Source organism: Rhinoraja longicauda, chromosome 11 (genome assembly GCF_053455715.1).
Source record: "Rhinoraja longicauda isolate Sanriku21f chromosome 11, sRhiLon1.1, whole genome shotgun sequence".
NCBI classification, from domain to species: domain Eukaryota; kingdom Metazoa; phylum Chordata; class Chondrichthyes; order Rajiformes; family Arhynchobatidae; genus Rhinoraja; species Rhinoraja longicauda.
Window position 1 is genome coordinate 20,695,839 of NC_135963.1, and position 19,866 is coordinate 20,715,704.

At 44.4% G+C, this 19,866-nt stretch overlaps 1 protein-coding gene across 3 annotated transcripts in view; it reads right to left on the minus strand.

Annotated features, from left to right (window-relative positions):
- LOC144598358 (very long chain fatty acid elongase 4-like) overlaps positions 1 to 19,438 on the minus strand; it is a 49,296-nt gene extending 29,858 nt beyond the window's left edge. Inside the window, exons 1-2 of one of the 3 annotated variants that reach the window (XM_078408426.1) lie at positions 19,349 to 19,438; positions 1,932 to 2,078 (exon numbers count right to left, since the gene is read on the minus strand). The gene's annotated coding sequence lies outside the window, so the exon portion shown is untranslated. The remainder of the gene's footprint in view (positions 1 to 1,931; positions 2,079 to 19,348) is intronic. The other 2 variants (XM_078408425.1, XM_078408427.1) reach the window with 2 other exon arrangements.
- Between the last annotated feature and the right edge of the window lie 428 nt (positions 19,439 to 19,866).

A 19,866-nucleotide genomic window follows, 5' to 3' on the forward strand; every position in this document is an offset into this window, starting at 1 on the left:
AGACTTGATGGGCCGAATGACCTAATTATGCTCCTATAACTTATGAACTTTGTGGTGGATAGTTATGATTGAATGAATGAATGAATGAATGTTTATTGGCCAAGTATGCATATACAAGGAATGTGCCTTGGTGCTCCACTCACAAATGACATCACAAACATAGTTAACAATTAAGAATAAAGCATAAACACATGAAAACAATAAGGATACAACATTACGTTCTAAACATGTGGGTGAAAATAAACCAGAGCAAAAAAGAAACTACAGACTTTGGTTATTGAGTAGAACTACCACTCGTGGGAAAAAAAGCTATTTTTATGTCTGGCTGTGGCTGCTTTGACAGTCCGGAGTCACCTTCCAGAAGGAAGTACTTCAAAGAGTTTGTGGCCAGGGTGAGAGGGGTCAGAGATGATTTTGCCCACTCACCTACAGTTCACAAATAAAAAAGGTTTGGATATTGCAAAGCTTCAAGTTGCTTGGAAAATTTAATTATGACAAGATAAACATTTTCAAAGACTGAAAAATGTAATTTGTTCAGGAGTTTAAAATAAATTGAAACCACTTGCCCATGCAAGCCTGGAACAATTGCTGTGGGATAAAAACATTCTTTGCATCGCATTAATGGCACAGAAACAGGTCATTCAGTTCAGCATGCCCATGCTGGCATTTTATCTGCATGCAAGCCTCCTCTTGCTTTACCTCAGCTAAATCTCTTTAGCATAACTCTTTAATCCCAACAGTCTGATCTGCTTATCTATCTGCTTCCTAAATGCATCCATATTCTATTCATCTCAATCACTCGCCATGTTAACAAATTCCACATTTGCAACACTTTTTTTCGAAAGGCATTTCTTCTGAATTCTCTATTAGAACTCTTGTGAACATCTTACATTGGTGACCTGTGCTAGGCCACCTCTCAACTGCCTTTTCTCAAAAGAAGAAATCCAGTCTGTTAATCATTTCGAAAGGGATATATTCTTACTTCTCTGATATCACACCTGTGTATCTTCTCTGCATCTTCTTCAGTGCCTCAACCCCTTTTTTAATATAAAGACAGACACAGGAGACTGCCAACGCTGGAATTAGGAGCAAAGAAATGAACTACTGAATGAACTTAACTATTCGAGCGGCATTTGTTGACAGGGAGTTGGAATGGGAAGGAATTGTCAATGTTTTGGGATGACAATAGACAATAGGTGCAGGAGTAGGCCATTCAGCCCTTCGAGCCAGCACCGCCATTCAATGCGATCATGGCTGATCACTCTCAATCAGTACCCCGTTCCTGCCTTCTCCCCATACCCCCTCACTCCGCTATCCTTAAGAGCTCTATCCAGCTCTCTCTTGAAAGCATCCAACGAACTGGCCTCCACTGCCTTCTGAGGCAGAGAATTCCACACCTTCACCACTCTGACTGAAAAAGTTCTTCCTCATCTCCGTTCTAAATGGCCTACCCCTCATTCTTAAACTGTGGCCCCTTGTTCTGGACTCCCCCAACATTGGGAACATGCTTCCTGCCTCTAATGTGTCCAATCCCCTAATTATCTTATATGTTTGAGGCCCTGCATCAGGTCAGATTCAAGGTTGCTCTACAAAATGTTGATAGCTCTCCTCCTTTCCCCCTCTCCCTCACCAACCTAATGCTTCTTGACCCTTTGAGTTCCTCCGACACCTCATTTTTTAAGTATAAAACACAGCAAGTATAATTACATGCAGTATCATTCAACACAGATTCTGAAGAACTGTTCACATTTTAAAGCAGTGGCCTAAGAAATATATCTTGGTGTCAAGCTTGCTTTCCTACCCTTCTACGAATGGTTTAATTTAGCAGAGATGCAATTCATTGTATACTTGTGCTCTTGAGATCCTTTAATTACTTTACACACTAAGACTCACTTTTCCAAGTAGCAATTTTTCCTACCAAAATACATTACCTTATATTTAGCCATTTTCAAATCCAATTCCCAGTCACTTGCCCACCGTACAGGTTTTACTAATGTCCTCCTCTACCTTGCAGGAGTGCAATAATTCACATTTTGTCCTGGATCTCCCTTTGTCGACTTCCATACTGTTGCAATAATCTATCCATAAAAGGGGCGAAATATGTTTGAGACCAACAGAAAAATGAAACCAATCCTCCTCCTTTGCCTTTCTCCAAGTTTTGTCATGCTTTTCATTAACATGCTCATGAATAGAAAAATCTTTTTGAGTACATATGTTAGGAATTGCATTACATTTTGCAGATAAACTAATGGCATGAAATGCATCAATTGCTATTGAAACTATTCAAAACATCTCACAACTGCTTACATTAAACCATGACACACTCTGAATACGAGTCCTTTCTAAATTTGCATGACTGCAATACTCTGGTACAAAACATTTTTGTTACACATAATGGCTAATTCAACCGTCAGAATCTAAATCAATGGGTATATAACAAAGAGGATCCACAATGGTTAATTCCACAAATTTAGCTCCTTCAAGTACCAGGCTCATAAAAGCAGCATAGACAATAGTGCTTTCATTGAACGTATTATGCAATTCATGCTCTGGGATCACAAATCGCTATAGCTTGCATTGCAGTATGCTGGAGGAAATTGCAAAAAGATCATGAGGCATACTTAAAGCAATAAAAGATAAATAAACAAATAAATAGGTATAATTTGTAGAACTATACAGTTAAGGTGATAAAGGTTGGAAGTTAAATGCTCTGACTGCTTGACATTTCTGAAGAACAAGCAAAAATGAAAAGATGAGTTAGCTTTGTTAGTAGAGAATGACAGCAGTACAAGAGAGAAATAACCTTGGCTTAGACGATGTAGAATAGAAAGAGAAAGGTGAAGATAGCCCAAAGGTGTGAGGTGATGCAGGGCGAGGATCAAAACAAAAAGTACGAGGTTGGGCAAAGAAGTAGATGGAGGGAAGTGTCATGATTTACTGGCGCATGCCCCAGAAACTCTACTGCCATATTGTTGACATTGGTTTATTGTCATCATGTATACCAAGATGTGGTGAAAAACATGTTGCATTATCTCCAAATATGGCTCAACACAAGTAATCTAAAACTGGATGCTGCATTCTGGATAGACACAAAAAGCTGGAGTAACTCAGGCAGCATCTCCGGAGAGAAGGAATAGGTGACATTTCGGGTCGAGACCCCTCTTCAGACTGAAAGTCATGGGAAAGAGAAACGCGATATAGACAATGATGTAGAGAGATATAGTACAATGAATGAATGATATGCAAAAAAGTAATGATGATAAAGGAAACAGGCCATTGTTAGCTGTTGTTGGATGAAAACGAGAAGCTGGAGCGACTTGGGTGGGGGAGGGATGGAGAGAGAGGGGTTGCCTGGGTTACTTGAAGTTAGAGAAATCAATATTCATACCAAGGGCTGTAAGTGATGTCTCACAAAGTGTTACATAGATGCTACAAGATCTCTTGGTTCATTCTCAACTCTCTTTTCTTTGGCTTTTATTCATGACACAAGTGAGGGCCAAATGTACACAAAGCTGTTTTCCACAGAAGAATGGATTTATCCAGACTTAAACTATTTTATGACATTAACAACAGATCTTTAAAACAAAAATTGCAATTAACTTTATTTACATGGAGGACCAAGGATGAAATAAGTGGGAGGTGGTAGAGAATGCTTTTGTACATTTTGGAATCTTATGCGTAGGAGGTGGATTTCAAGGAATGGAGATTTGCAGAAGGATCACTCAATTGTGCCAAAAGAAATGTAGAAAATTAAAGAATGTAACTTTCATATCACTAGTAATGCAGAAGCACCTCATGTATTTAGGGTGATCAATAGCTTTGACAGCTTCTTATAGAAAAATCAAAATTACTGAGAAAAGTGCAGAGGAGTGCGCCACTGACATCATGTCAAAACTTCCACCTGGAGCTCCGAAGTTGAGAACTCAAGTTTGATACATTTTTGAATATGCCATGGTGTAGACAATGCATACCAAGAGCTGAACAGCGAATCCATACCACAAACACCGTGGAATACTTCATGCACCAGCATCTAAACTTCTTTGGAAAGCAGAAAGTTCACATCATGTAATAAAAAATTAACAAAGTCAGAGTTTAGTTAGTTGACTAGCGCTAGATAGAGCTCTTAATGATAGTGGAGTCAGGGGGTATGGGGAGAAGGCAGGAACGGGGTACTGATTGAGAATGATCAACCATGATCACATTGAATGGCGGTGCTGGCTCGAAGGGCCGAATGGCCTCCTCCTGCACCTATTTTCTATAGCACGGAAACAGGACCTTCGGCCTGCTGTCTACGTCAACCAGTGATCCCCGTACACCGTATACTGACGCTATCCTACACACCAGGGACAACTTAAAATCTTTACCAAAGCCAATTAACCTACAAACCTGCATATCTTTTGAATGCACCCGGAGAAAACCCATGTGGACACCTGTAGAATGTACAAACTCCATACCTAGTCTAAATGTCTCTTAAACATAGTGATTATCTCCAATTTCACCATCTCCTCTGGCCTCGTGTTCTAACCTACATCTACTGTGTAAAAAAAATATTTCCCCTCAAATCCATTTTAAAACTCCTTCATCGTACCTTAATTCATGCCCAAATTTTTTATACCTTCGCCAGAGCAAAAAAAATGACTATCGATCCACAGTGTACAGATACAGGATAAAGGGTTTAACGTTTAGTACAAGATAAAGTCCAATTAAAGATAGTTCAAAGGTCTCCAATAGGGTGGATGGGAGGTCCCCAAGTAGAACGAGTTATTTGGAAGAATAAGCAGCTCTATACTGGCAGCATAATTTTTTTTAATGATTAAAAAATAGATATCTGTGAAATCTGAAGATCAAAGTTAAAGATCAAAATATTAATCCAAAATTAAAATTATATCAAGATAGTCAAGTTCATTTTATTCTCAGTGTCCAACAGACAAGACTATGGTAACTATTCACACATGGCATTAGGGTTTTGTGCATCCGAGTTTCTGTAAATATTATAAATTTGGTAAGCTTCATGCCCATCAGAGCAAACAATGTATTGCTCAACAATTCAACCTATATTAAATAATCTTTTCGGCAATATATTCCAGTCCTTTTGTACAATAGTCATTCTTATTACTCAGGTTTGGCTCTGGAAAAAGGGATAAACATAAGCTCCTGTTCACAAGACGGATGAAGAAAACAGGCAAATAGTTATGTAAATCATTCCCTTTGTCAGCAGATAAAAAAGAAATGACACACTAAGGCTGATACGAGGCAGTAACTGGCCCAACACAACAACTTAGAAAAGGGTAGTGGAGAAATGGGAATCATACGGATTCAAAGCCAAAGAAACTTGTACCTGTGATATTTGTGCGCCAACATTTAAGTGTCACACAAAATGGTATACAAGTTATGAAAATATTACTAGTCAGCAATATAGTACTTGCGTTATGACATATAACCAAATTAATTAATTCCATTGTTATTTGCTGTATACATCAAGCATAAAATTCTAAACCAGTTTAACGTGCTGGGATTTAATTAAACCAGGCAGAGGGGAAGAAAGGGATGATCTTGCTTTCATTTACCTGCTTAAACTATTTTAAACAAATATTAAAATTATACACTTATCCATTACCAATGGAAACAGATTAGGAATGAACATTTCATTATTCCTAATACATATATTTATAATTCTAGCACAATCGTAAAGGTTGAATCAAATGTGTCCTTTCATGTGTGACAAGCAGGTCACAGTAACTTGCTCAAGTAGCTTTGAGAGCAACATTGTAAACCACCTTTCCATCAGAAACCCAACTACCTCATCTGCAGAAGACGAGTCCCTAGGTTGACCCCCATAATTACTTCAACCCCTACAGAATTGAAGAGGAAGCAAGTCAGCCTTGACTGCAATGGATTAATGTGAAGAAAACCAGGAATGCACAACAAGTTAAGAGTCATTCTGAAAAATAAAGTGACCCTAATTTTGGGAGTTGAAGCTCATGACAATGGATACATATGCACACACCTGCTGCCCAGGCAAGCATCACCAGGCAATCATTAGCATGCTTGATGGATTACAAGGCTTGCTGTCAATGAATTTAAAACAGAATCTGCTCTTTATGCTCGGGCATCATCATACTGAAGCAAATTATATTCCCTTCAACCACCATTCATCCAAATGATTGGCTACACCATGTTTAGAGATTTAAATATTCAGACAGGGGTATCGTAGTTTAATCCTCGAAAAGCCAACAAGACATATTAATATGTCAAAACTACCCATCAATAAATTAACATTTAACATCAGTGTTCTCTTATTCTCTGCTAAAACAACTTCATTGGACAGGCTACAATAATTTTACCATCTCCAAGAAGGATTTCAATGATCCATTTTGTTAATGTACATATGTTAGCACAAAATCAATTAGCGCAAGTCAATTAACTGAAATAATTAATAGACAATTCAGTAATCAGATAATTACAACACTAAAAGTAATTGAATTCATAAAAATATTTCAAAATCAACCTCAGATTTACTAGTACCCCTGATGTAACAGCATTTAGTATCAATATAATTTTACAAGTGCTGAAGAAATCAAATAACATAAAAAACACCTCAAGGTCCTACAAAGTTAAGAGACAAATAAGAGGTTTGGTGGAAAAAATGTGTTGACAAAAAAAAGTGAAAGGATGCATATTGAGGATTCTATTAAAAAGGAAATGAAAATGGAATCAAGCCGATTCCAAGGAAACTACTTCACACAGTCCAGCAGGGTGGCGTGGAAGACCTTCAATCGCCTCACCGGTCGAAGTACCTGCCCAAAGCATTGCCCTGTCACGGCCAACTCCATCGCCCACCAGTTCCTGGCCAATGGCCACTCCAAAGACGCGGACAAGAACCATACTCGTTCTGTCAAACAGGAATCCACTAATCTTTGGAAAGCTCCAGGCGCTGATGGGCACCCGTCAGCACCCTTTTCCTCTGCAGAACTTTCTTCTGTCATCCCTCAACTGAAATGTGAAAATGCCCAGGGTCCGGATAATCCCCCCAGAATTCCTGAAACCTAAATGCCTGGCCTGGCTCCGTGAGTTTTACTCCTCTTGCCTCATTGGTCAGTCCATTCCGAAGATCTGGCGGAAAGCCACCGTCATTGCGCTACCAAAACCAAACAAGCCTGCGGACGACTCAAGGAACAATCGGCCCATCTCACTCCTCTGTGTCCCGTACAAGCTCCTCGAACGGCTTCTCCTGGCCCGGCTCGATCCAATCGTTGACCCTCAACTACCCGCTGAACAAGCTGGATTTCGGCGTGGATGCTGCACCACCCACCAAATAGTCAAGCTGACCAATGACATCGAAGACAGTTTCTAAAAGGGTCACAAGGCGGGCATCACACTGGTGGACCTCACCGCCACCTATGATACTGTGTGGCACCAGGGCTTGATCTTGAAGCACCTCCGAACCATTCCTGACCGTCATTTAGTGCAGTTCCTTGCCAACATCCTTGCCAACTGCAGTTTTGTACTCAAGACCAGCGATGGACAATCTAGCTGACTGCGACGCCTAAGAAACGGAGTTCCCCAAGGCTCGGTACTGGCCTCCATGTTGTTCAATCGCTATATCAGCGATCTGCAAAGCAAGACCTCGTGCCAGTATGGATACGCAGATGACTTGGCCCTACTGCACTCGGACACGAGTTGGTCAAATGTTGATGATGTGCTCGCGGCGGATATGGAACTTGTCGCGGGCTACCTTAAGACCTGGAGACTAAAACTGAGAATGGCAAAAAGCACCGCAATGGCCTTTCACCTGAACAACAAGGAAGCTCAACGCCAGCTAACCGTCACCCTCAATGGGTCACCCCTACCCTACAAACCATTTCCTACATACCTCGGGGTGAAACTAGATCAGCAGCTGTTCTACAAAAAACACCTTGAAGCTCTCTGTGCTAGTCTCGGCACGGAACAACCTCCTGCGTTGCTTGGCCGGATCGTCATGAGGTGCCAGGTTATCTACTCTTCGAACCAGTGCTCTTGCACTCGTGTACAGCGCCGCTGAGTACGCCGCCCCAGCATGGTGCCGCAGTGCTCATACTAGCAAGCTAGATGCCACCCTCAACGACACCATGCGGATCACCACTGGCTGCCTACGCCCCACTCCAACAGATCTCCTGCCGGTGCTCGCAGGTATCGCACCCGCCAAGCTTTGCAGAGAGTTCTTCACTCATAGGCTGGTGTGCAAGGCCCCATCGGATGCAAAACATCCTTTGCACCACCTCGCCCACGATTCACAGCAACTGGGACCTCAACGCCTGTCATCTCGTCACCCTTTCTCCCGTCATGCAGCGACCCTCTGTGGCTCCGGTTTCAACATACTAGGAGCATGGAGAACCAGCTGGGAACAGACATCGCGACCTCCTCAATTCATTGTTGCACCGAACACCACAGCCCCACCCGGCTCGGACATGCCCCGCAAAGAGTGGGTCGCCCTGAACCGGCTCCGCACAGGGGTCGGCCGGTTCAATGCCAACATGCATCGTTGGGGGTTGCGTTCATCAGCAGCCTGTGTGTGCGGAGCAGACCAGCAAACAGCGCAGCACGTCATTTTCGACTGCACTGTCCTCCGTCCCCCTGGTGGAGGGGTAGACCTCACGGCCCTTGACAACAGCACATTGAACTGGCTACAGCGCCTGGAGGGCGTTACATAATTTCTGCTGAACCTGATTTGGTCATAGTATTTGGTGTCTACCTGATTTTGTCATAGTATCCCGACCACAATAGACATTCAAATACTGAAATGGACATTACAGTAAAACTCAAAATAGATGGGAATGATGAAAGAGTAAAATGTACCGTGTCTGCACCTCCTTGCACAGTAACATTGCGAATGAATTTTGAAGAGATAGCTGGAAATATAGAAAAATCTGAAGAATGGTCTCAACCCGAAACGTCACCCATTCCTTCTCTCCAGAGATGCTGCCAGACCCAAAACTCAAAATAGATGGGAATGATGAAAGAGTAAAATGTACCATGTCTGCACCTCCTTGCACAGTAACACTGTGAATGAATTTTGAAGGGATAGCTAGAAATATAGAAAATTCTGAAGAATGGTCTCGACCCGAAACGTCACCCATTCCTTCTCTCCAGAGATGCTGCCAGACCCGCTGAGTTACTCCATCATTTTGTGTCTACCTTCGATTTAAAGCAGCATCTGCAGGTTTCTTTCCTAGAAATATTGCCAATGTCAACTGGCATGTACCAATTTTTTTGCTGTCCATACAACTCTTGAGGCCAGCATACTTTAAGCATCTTCCAATTTAACAACAAAGATATATTTTTGAAAATTATTAATTCAACTTCCAAGCTCAAAGATAGTCAGGAAAACATGCATTTATATAAAATTATATTCTACATGTTAAACTGTCAATATTTCTTTGGGCAATGCCCCTTAAGAACAGTATGCAAATTAGTGTTTCAGAAGGCAAACATGAGGCCAGACAAGTAATTCTACCAGGATAAATAGTTACCAACTTGATAGTACTTGCCAATTCAATTAAAAAAAATTATTTAAATCAATCAATAATATGAATGGGTGTGGTCAGAGAAGGAAACTAATAGCTTTGATTTACATAGTGCACCATCGCTCAGTGAACCAATAATTAAATTGCTCCTTCTCACTTAATCACTTCATCTGCTTGAGATCTTACATTTCTTCCTCACACTGGTTCCTTCCTCACATCAAGCACAAATTAACAGGTGATAGCGTAAGAGTTTACAGCTCATCCAAACTCCATCATGCAACCCATAGTTCTAAGTCAACTTTACTCTGCGTCTTCCCGGTAAATATGCCCATCCCGATCCCTCGCCATGATTCTTCTGTAACACCCATTGCATGAACAGTGACTCTCACTCCACCTCAAACACCTCCATTTCCGTTCAGATCTATTTCCCACAATGACAACTACATGTCTCTACTTTTCTCTTAATAACATTACGACCTTTAAGCTTACACTTTTACGGTCAATCCAAATCTCTCACTGTACATCGTCCATCTGCAAACAACCACTTTCACAGCATCTCATCCCACCACAACTTTACCCTATAAATATCCACCGTCCCTTTTAAATGCCCAAGCTTATCTCACTTTGTCCTTCTCTTGCTACCCATCTTTACAAAGCTTCATCATTCCAAATCTCTGATGTGTTCTGCCATAAAACTTTGAAAAGATAAGGATGTTTCTTCCTTGCGACACAGGCAGATACCTAATGTGGTCAGAAATGCGGCCTACGATTAGATGCTTGGAGTTAAAGTGACTGATATCTTACTGACTTATTTCAGCAACAAACACAATGATTAGCTCTGCAAGGTGGGAAGTTGGTAAAATAATCTGAATCAACAAAGGTGATTAAAAAAACCCAATGTGTATTTAAAAGCCATCTTTCAAGACCTTAGGCGTTTCGTTGCTATTGAACTTGAGGCGCTTTCACTGTGGTGACATAGGAAACACACCTGACAATTTGCACACAATAAAGTTCAACAAAGAGCAAAACATTAGGCAGTCGGGTATATTACTTTGAGTATGCTGATGGGGAAAATAAATATTAGTCTGTATCGCAGAAGCAGATTGCTAGTAAGGAAGTGTTTAAAACATAGGGAAACAACATAGGTTTATACTTTAGACTTAAACAGGCCCTTCGGTTCACTGAGTCCGCACTGACCAGCAACACCCCATACACTATTCTACATACTCCAGGGACAATTTTACAACTTTCTGAAGCCAATTACCAAAAAGTTCTGCCTGAAGAAGGGTCTCAACCCGAAATGTCATCCATTCCATCTCTCTAGAGATGCTGCCTGTGCCGCTGAGTTACTCCAGCATTGTGTGTCTATCTTTAACTTAAAAACTTGTAAGTCATTGGAGTGAGAGAAAACCAGAGCTCCCAGAGAAAACCCATGTAAGAGAAAAGAATGTACAAACTCAAACTAACAGCACCGTTAGTCAGGATCAAACCTGGGTCTCTGGCACTGTAAAGCAGCAACTCTACTGTTGCACCACTGTACAGCCCTTCATAAAGGTTAAAAGCAAAAAAAACTTTACCCCAAAATTTAATTGTAAAATCATAAATGGAGATGAGAAAAAGTAGCTCCTGCGAGGATATGGAAGGACAAGCCCAGTAGATAAAAAAGAGAGCCCTGATGCATTGTTCATTTTGTTATGTACAGTGTTGCTATAAAAACACTTAGAGTTGCTAAATTTGACAATATTCATATGAAACTGTAATGCCCCATGTAACTCAAAGTACATCTAGATTTAGCTCTTTAAATCTAAGGAAAGCATCTGTAATTCTACTATTAGAAAATGGAAGCCGATCAGAATGTTAGGAATGAGAATGAAGAGTGTGCTTAATCTTGAAGACTGAGGAAAGCTGATAGAAATGTGCAAAATTATTAACTGACTCTATTATCAGACAAATATATGACCAAAGGGATTATAAACGATAACTGAAAATTAAAGAATTTAGGAGGAACTTCTTAACAAAGAATAACAAAAATGCAGAACCCACCACCGCATGTTGTGTTTGAAACAGGTAGCAGCAATACAATTAATGGATGGTTAGTTACGCTCTTTATTATGGGGAACAAGGAAATGGCAGACGAGTTCAACAGGTACTTTGGATCCGTCTTCACTAAGGAAGACACAAACAATCTCCCAGATGCACTAGTGAACAGAGGACCATCAGGGTGAAAGAGGAACTGAAGGAAATCCACATTAGGCAGGAAATGGTGTTGGGTAGACTGATGGCTGATAAATCCCCAGGGCTTGATGGTTTGCATCCCAGGGTACTTAAAGAAGTGGCTCTAGAAATCGTAGACACATTGGTGATCATTTTCCAATGTTCTATAGATTCAGGATCAGTTCCTGTGGATTGGAGGATAGCTACTGTTATCCTACTTTTTAAGAAACGAGGGACAGGGAAAATAGGGAATTATAGACCAGTTAGCCTGACATCAGTGGTGGGGAAGATGCTGGAGTCAAAAATGGAGTCAGAGCCCTAGTGAGACCACACCTGGAGTACTGTGTGCAGTTTTGGTCTCCAAATTTGAGGAAGGATATTCTTGTTATTGAGGGCGTGCAGCCTAGGTTTACTAGGTTAATTCCCGGAATGGCGTGACTGTCATATGTTGAAAGACTGGAGCGACTAGGCTTGTATACACTGGAATTTAGAAGGATGACAGGGGATCTTATTGAAACGTATAAGATTATTAAGGGGTTGGACACGTTAGAGGCAGGAAACATGTTCCCAATGTTGGGGGAGTCCAGAACCAGGGGCCACAGTTTAAGAATAAGGGGTAGGCCATTTAGAATAGAGATGAGGAAAACCTTTTTCAGTCAGAGTTGTAAATTAGAGCACATGGTATGGGGTAGGGTACTGACATGGATAGAAAATTGGTTGGCAGACAGGAAACAAAGAGTAGGGATTAACAGTTCCCTTTCAGAATGGCAGGCAGTTACTAGTGGGGTACCGCAAGGTTCGGTGCTGGGACCGCAGCTATTTACAATATACATTAATGACTTAGATGAAGGGATTAAAAGTAACATTAGCAAATTTGCAGATGATACAAAGCTGGGTGGCAGTGTGAACTGTGAGGAGGATGCTGTGTGAATGCAGGGTGACTTGGACAGGTTGTGTGAGTGTGCAGATGCATGGCAGATGCAGTTGAATGTGGGTAAATGTGAGGTTATCACTTTGGTGGTTAGAACAGGAAGGCAGATTATTATCTGAATGGTGTCAAGTTAGGAAAAGGAGAAGTACAAAGAGATCTGGGTGTCCTTGTTCATCAGTCACTGAAAGTAAGCATGCAGGTACAGCAGGCAGTGAAGAAAGCTAATGGCATGTTGGCCTTTATGACAAGAGGAGTTGAGTATAGGAGCAAAGAGGTCCTTCTGCAGTTGTACAGGGCCCTAGTGAGACCACACCTGGAGTACTGTGTGCAGTTTTGGTCTCCAAATTTAAGGAAGGACATTCTTGCTATTGAGGGAGTGCAGTGTAGGTTCACTAGGTTAATTCCCGGAATGGCGGGACTGTCGTATGTTGAAAGACTGGAGCCACTGGGCTTGTATACACTGGAATTTAGGATGAGAGGGGATCTCATTGAAACATATAAGATTATTAAAGGATTGGACACGCTAGAGGCAGGAAACATGTTCCCAATTTTGGGGGAGTCCAGAACCAGGGGTCACAGTTTAAGAACAAGGGGTAGGCCATTTAGAACGGAGATGAGGAAAAACTTTTTCAGTCAGAGAGTTGTAAATCTGTGGAATTCTCTGCCTCAGAAGGCAGTGGAGGCCAATTCTCTGGATGCATTCAAGAGAGAGCTGGATAGAGCTCTTAAGGAGAGCGGAGTCAGGGGGTATGGGGAGAAGGCAGGAACGGGGTACTGATTGAGAATGATCAGCCATGATCACATTGAATGGCGGTGCTGGCTCGAAGGGCCGAATGGCCTCCTCCTGCACCTATTGTCTATTGTTGCCCTCAACAGCGCCCTACGGACTGTCTCCGGATGCCTACGAGCCACCCCAGTAAACCTACTGTCCGTCCTTGCCGGCATCGCCCCGGCCAACATCAGACGAGAAGCAGCCACGCCGGCCCTCTCTCGAAAGGCACAGACCAGTGAATTCCACCTTCTCCATCAGATCGTCACAGAGACACCGCGACATGTGCGCCTCAAGTCACGGCGCCCCTTCGCCACGCAAGCCCACGAGCTGCTCTGTGCAACACTGGTTGACACTTCCAAGGCCACCTGGGTCAAGACGAGATGGAGAGACCAATGGAAGTCAGCGGAACCATCTAGGCTACACTGCTGCATCGGTGAACCCATGGACGTCCCTGGCCAGGACCTGCTCCGAAGGCAATGGAGAACCCTCAACCGCTTGAGGACAGGCGTCGGACGCTATGGGGTGGGCGATGAAGAGGTGGGGTCTCGTGGACAGTGCCTCCTGTGAGTGTGGGGACCCAACACAGACAGTGGAGCACACAGTCACCTGTTGCCCCAAATACCGCCCACCGAATGGTTTAAGAATAAAGGGTAGGCCATTTAGAACGGAGATGAGGAAAAACCTTTTCACTCAGAGAGTTGTAAATCTGTGGAATTCTCTGCCTCAGAAGGCAATGGGGGCCAATTCTCTGGATGCTTTCAAGAGAGAGTTAGATGGAGCTCTTAATGATAGCGGAGTCAGGGGGTATGGGGAGAGGGCAGGAACAGGGTACTGATTGTGGATGATCAGCTGGCTTGAAGGGCCGAATGGCCTACTCCTGCACCCATTGTCTATTAATCACTTTGTTGAGACGCATGTTCCACATAACTTTCGTTAATAACAACAACCAAAGTCCAGATTTTATTGCCTAGTCTCTTCATCTATCCAATGTTATGAATTTCAATAATGTTAGAGTAAATTGAGTAAAGTTTAAAATATAGACAACTCTTTCTTGATACTGGAGAAACAAAAGTCTGCAGATGCTGGAATCTGGAGCCCAAACAAACAAACCTCTGGAGGAACTCAGCAGGTTAGGCAGCACCTATGATGGGAAACAGACACACAACATTTCAGGTTGAAATCCTTCCTCTGCACAGAGAGTGGAGGGGAAATAGCAAATATAAAGAGAAGAAGCTGGCACATGATAGGTTAACCAGGTGAAAAAGGCTGTATGGTGCATGGAGTGGGGTGGGGGAGAGGGGTGGGGATAACAGAGGTTGAAACTTGATAACAGAGCTAACCAGTGGCTGCAGATGATGGAATCTGATGGGAAGGGACGATGGGTGGGCAGGTGGGAGCAGTGGCGGGAACCTTATAGGAGGAGTGGGTGATGGGCAGCTGGAGTGGATGAGGAAAAGCCCTGACAGGCAGTGTTGTGGGAAAGAAGAATACAATGGGTGAATCTGGATGCAGAGTATGTTGTGGGAGAGAGGGATTCACTTGGCCCATTTTTGACACCTCTCTCTCAATCTGTCTCCATCTGATGAGACAAAGTATCCATTGACATTTACAACAAACCCCCTTACACCCATAGTACTAGACATCCGCTCTCACCCTTTCTTTTGTAAGGTTCCCATCCCTTTCTCAGTTTCTCCGCCTCTGCCTCGTTTGCTCTCGAGATGAGCCATTCAATGTCAAGACCCTGGAGATGCCTTCCTTCCTTCAGAAAATAGGACTTACCTCACTGTTAGTGATGATGCCCTCACCCGCATCTCTCCCATTTTTTGTACATCTCATCCCCCTCTCCCCAGACAGGATAGGGATAGAGCCCTCTTGGTTCATACATTTCACCTCACCTGCCTTCCCATCCAGCACATCATCCGTGTAAATTTTAGGCGAGCTACACTGTGATCCCACTACCTGTCGCATCTTCCCCTCCCCACCCCTTTCTATTTTCTGGGGGAGCACTCTCTCCATGATTCTCCGAGTCGGTCATCCCTTTCACAGCTGGGGCACCTTCCCCGCAACGAGGTGTAGCACCTGTTCCTGCACCTCAACCCCAACCACCATCAAGGGACCTCGAGGTGGACCAAAGATTCACATGCACCTCTTCTAGTCAAGTTTATTGCATGAACTGCTCTTGATGTTACCTCCTCTGCGTTGATGAGTCTAAACGCTGACTTGGCAATCGCTTTGCCGAGCACCTGTGCTCTATCCTCATGGGACATGGAGCTCCCAGTTGCCAGCTACTTCAATTCCGCTCCCTATTCCCATTCCCACATGAACCTTTTTACCTTCTCCACTACCATGGTGAGGGCAAACAAAAATTAGAGGAAAAAGCACCTAATTTTCTACTTCAGTAGTTCACAACCCAATGGTATGAAATCTCTAATTTCAGGTAATTCCAGTTATCACTTCCTTTCCCACAACACCCCGTCCCTTTTCATCCAGCTTCTTTCCCAGCCACTCCATCTACCCATCACCAACTGGGTCACAGTCACCTCCACATCCATCCACCACCCCACCCTCGTTTCCTCATGTCTGCCCACCCCACCTCCCTTCATTATTCCCACAATCCACCTTCCTTTCCCAGATTCCAACATCTACATCCTCTAGTTACCTCGACCTATCGACCACAGTGATAGAGTTGCTGCCTTACAGCGCTTGCAGCGCCAGAGTCCCAGGTGCGATCCCGACTACAGGTGCTGTGTATACGGAGCTTGTACGTTCTCCCCGTGACTGCGCGGGTTTTCTCCGAGGCATTCGGTTTCCTCCCACACTCCAAAGACATACAGGTTTGTAGGTTCATTGGCTTGGGTTTGTATACTTGGTATAAGTGTAAATTTTCCCTAGTGTGTGTAGGTCTGTGTTAATGCATGAGGATCACTGATCGGTGCGGACTCGGTGGGCCGAAGGGCCTGTTTACAAGCGCTGTATCTTTAAACTAAACTATCACATCCCAGCCTCATCCCTTTCTTTCCCCCCCCCGACTGCATCCACCAATGCACTCCTCACTTGAATCCACCTATCGTATGCTAGCTCCTGCAACACCTTCCTCTGCTCTTCATGCTATCTACGTCACCGAACTCTTTCAGTCAAGAGGATGCGTCTTGACCCAAAGCATTGATGGCCCATTGCACTTCTGCCTGACCTGTTAAGTTCTTCCAGCAGTTTGAGTTTTGCTCCTTCTTTATAATGCCAACATGTGTGGTAATATTCTCTTGAGTCAATAAAAAAGGTTCACACTGAAAAAACTTCTAAATCTAGGCTTAGGCTCATAACAGCATCATTTCCAAGACACTTCCAATTAGTCAGCTCAAATGCATTTTGCGGAAATCCCATTGCCCTGGCCACATTTCTTGTTTCCTCATACTAACAGTTACTACACTTGTACAAACTGTACAAAACTGAAAGGTACCTTTTTAGAAGGCCCCAGGGTCCTGAAAAAGCGACATAAAACATGCTTCCTCATAGTAGGCTGATCTAGCAGGTTAAGATGCAGTGACTGGGTTGCTTGGATTCAGAAATGGTTTCACCATAGAAGACAGAGGATAGAGGGGAGACATTCTTTCTGGATATCTGGGATCAGAGCTGGAGTGTGAGCGATAGAACGCTTGCGCGAGTGAGAGCGCGTGTGCGCGAGAGAGTGCATGTGAGAGTTTGCGAGTGTGTGCGTGAGTGAGAGCGTGTGCGTGTCAGTTTGCGAGAGCATGTCAGTTTGCGAGAGCGTGTGTACGAGTGCGAGTGCGTGTGTGTGAGTGTGCGTGCGAGCGAGAGTGTGTGCATGTGAGAGTGTGTGCGTGTGCATCTGTGTATATATGACTTTGACAGAAAGGCAGATGGGTTGGTTAGTAACATTTCAGATAACACACAAATTGTTGGTCGTGGACTGTGAAGAAGGCTGTCAAAGGAGACAGAAGGATACAGATCCATTACAGAAGATAGACACAAAATGCTGGAGTAACTCAACGGGTCAGGCAGCATCTCTGGAGATAAGGATGGATGACATTTCGGGTCAGGACCGTTCCCATTCTTTCTCCGAGAGATGTTGCCTGACTTGCTGAGTTACTCCAGCACTTTGTGTCTATCTTTGGTATAAAAAAGCATCTGCAGTTCTTTGCTTCCGAGTCCAAAGGATCCCGACTGGAAATGTCACCCGCCCTTTTTTCTCCAGAGATGCTGCCTGACCCGCTGCGTTACTCCAGCACTTTGTGTCTATCTATGGTACAAAACCAGCATCTGCAGTTCTTTGTTTCTGCATTAGATCAGTTTTCGAAAACGGGGGAGAAATGACAGATGGAGTTTAATCTGGGCAAGTGTGAGGTGTTGCAATTTAGGCAGTCAAATGTGAGAGTAAGCTGTACATTAAAAGCAAGACCTTTAGCAGCATTGATGTACAGATAGTTAAAATCCATAGCTTCCTTAAAGCAGCAACACAATTAGATAGAGTGGCAAAGGCTGCCTTTGTATGCTTGCTCTCATCAGTCAGGGCATTTAGGATAAGAGTCAGGAAGTCATGTTACAACTTTATAAAAAGTTGTTAGGCCACATTTGGAGAATTGTGTGTAGTTCTGTTTGCCCCATTGCAGGAAGGATGTGGAAGTTTCGAACAGAGCACGGAGGTAGTTTGCCAGAATGCTGCCTGGATTGGAGAATAATTGCAATCAGCAGAGGTTGGACAAACTAGGATCGACTTCACTGGAATGCGGGAGTGCTCAGTCTGAGGCTGACAGAAGCTTACAAAGTCACGAGAGATATAAATAGGTTAGACAATCAGAAGCTGTTTCCCCGGGGTGGAAATGTCAAATACTAGAGGGCATAGCTTTAAGGTCAGAGGGAGAAAGTTTAAAGGAGGTGTGTGGGGCTTTCTTTTTTTTAACATTGAGCGTTTTGGTGTCTGGCACGCGTTGCGAGGCGTTGGCAGAGGCAGATGCGATAGTGGCTCTCAGAGAAGGAAATGAATAGACAGGGAAATGGTGAGACATGGCTCACGTGCAGGCAGAAGGAATAAGTTTAATTTGGCAGCGTGTTCGACACAGACATCGTGGGCCGAAAGGCCTGTTCCCGTGATATAACCACTCTTTCCCATAACGGTGTTCTCTTCCTCTGGCGTGGAGGGTTAATCTAATCGCAACGAGTAATGAGAGACCAGGACAAGGCAGTACCGGGTGGTACGCGGACACAGCCTACATCACCATACCCACAGAAAATCAACAAATACCACCACCGACACCGACAGGACCGCCTGCATCCACCTCAACACAACCGGCGTCCGTTGCAAACTAAAATAATGGAACCAAAAGACCGACTTCACACAGGAACCCTCTCCCTCCCCCCCCCCTCCCCCCCCCTCCCCTCCCCCCTCCCCTCCCCCCCTCCCCCCCTCCCTCCCCCCCTCCCTCCCCCCCTCTCCCCCTCCCTCCCCCCCTCCCTCCCCCCCTCTCCCTCCCCCTCTCCCTCCCCCTCTCCCTCTCCCTCCCCCTCTCCCTCCCCCTCCCCCTCTCCCTCCCCCTCCCCCTCTCCCTCCTCCCCGGCCGAGTATCCTTGAACTTCAAGAAAGTCTTTGGAAAATGCACCTCTCCGCCCTACTACCCTTCAAATGTGCTCCCACTTCGAAATGCCAAATCAAAACTTGTTTAAGGAAACAACTTTATAAAAAATTAAAAAATTCTCAACGAGGTTGCGGACCGCCATAAAAGAAGCATTAAAAACTGTTCAACAAGTGATGCAATCAATGACGGTTGGAAGATGCCACGCCTCAGTGAGGGGGGGGGGGAAACCCCCCCCACACACACACACACAACAAAAATGCGGGCAGGAGTAGTAGTAGTCGACTGAAAAGTTGTCTGGGTGGAGGTGAGATCTGGCCACCCCGGCAGCCACACTCACCTTTGGCGACCGCCCGAGTGGCAGCAGAGCGTTGGCTGGCGACGAGAGTGGAGTCGCTGGGCTGCGCCGGGCGGGTTGGGCTGGGCTGGACTCGGCTGCACTGGGGCGGGCCGATGATGCCCCCTGATGGGACCAGGCAATCCGCTTCCCCTGCTTTGCGCATGTGCCAACAGAGATCAACAGATGCCGCCGTTGATCAAATCCCGCCCCACGCGCTCAACTGTGAACCGAGAGGTACCTAACCCAACCCACCTCAGCTCAGCCTCTGCCAAGTTAACCCACCTTAACTCTCCGGGCGAGTTAAGTGAGAATTAGCCCCGAACAAGGTAACATGTCACGTTCGGGAATTAAACTCGCCCAAATTATTTCGGCCTGGGCCATTCCAGCGGCGCCGGAGCGAGTTGCCTGGCTGTGTAGGAACGTAACTGCCGGACTGTGGGTGACAATAATAAACAATAGGGTGCAGGAGGAGGCCACTCGGCCCTTCGAGCCAGCTCCAGCATTCAATGTGATCATGG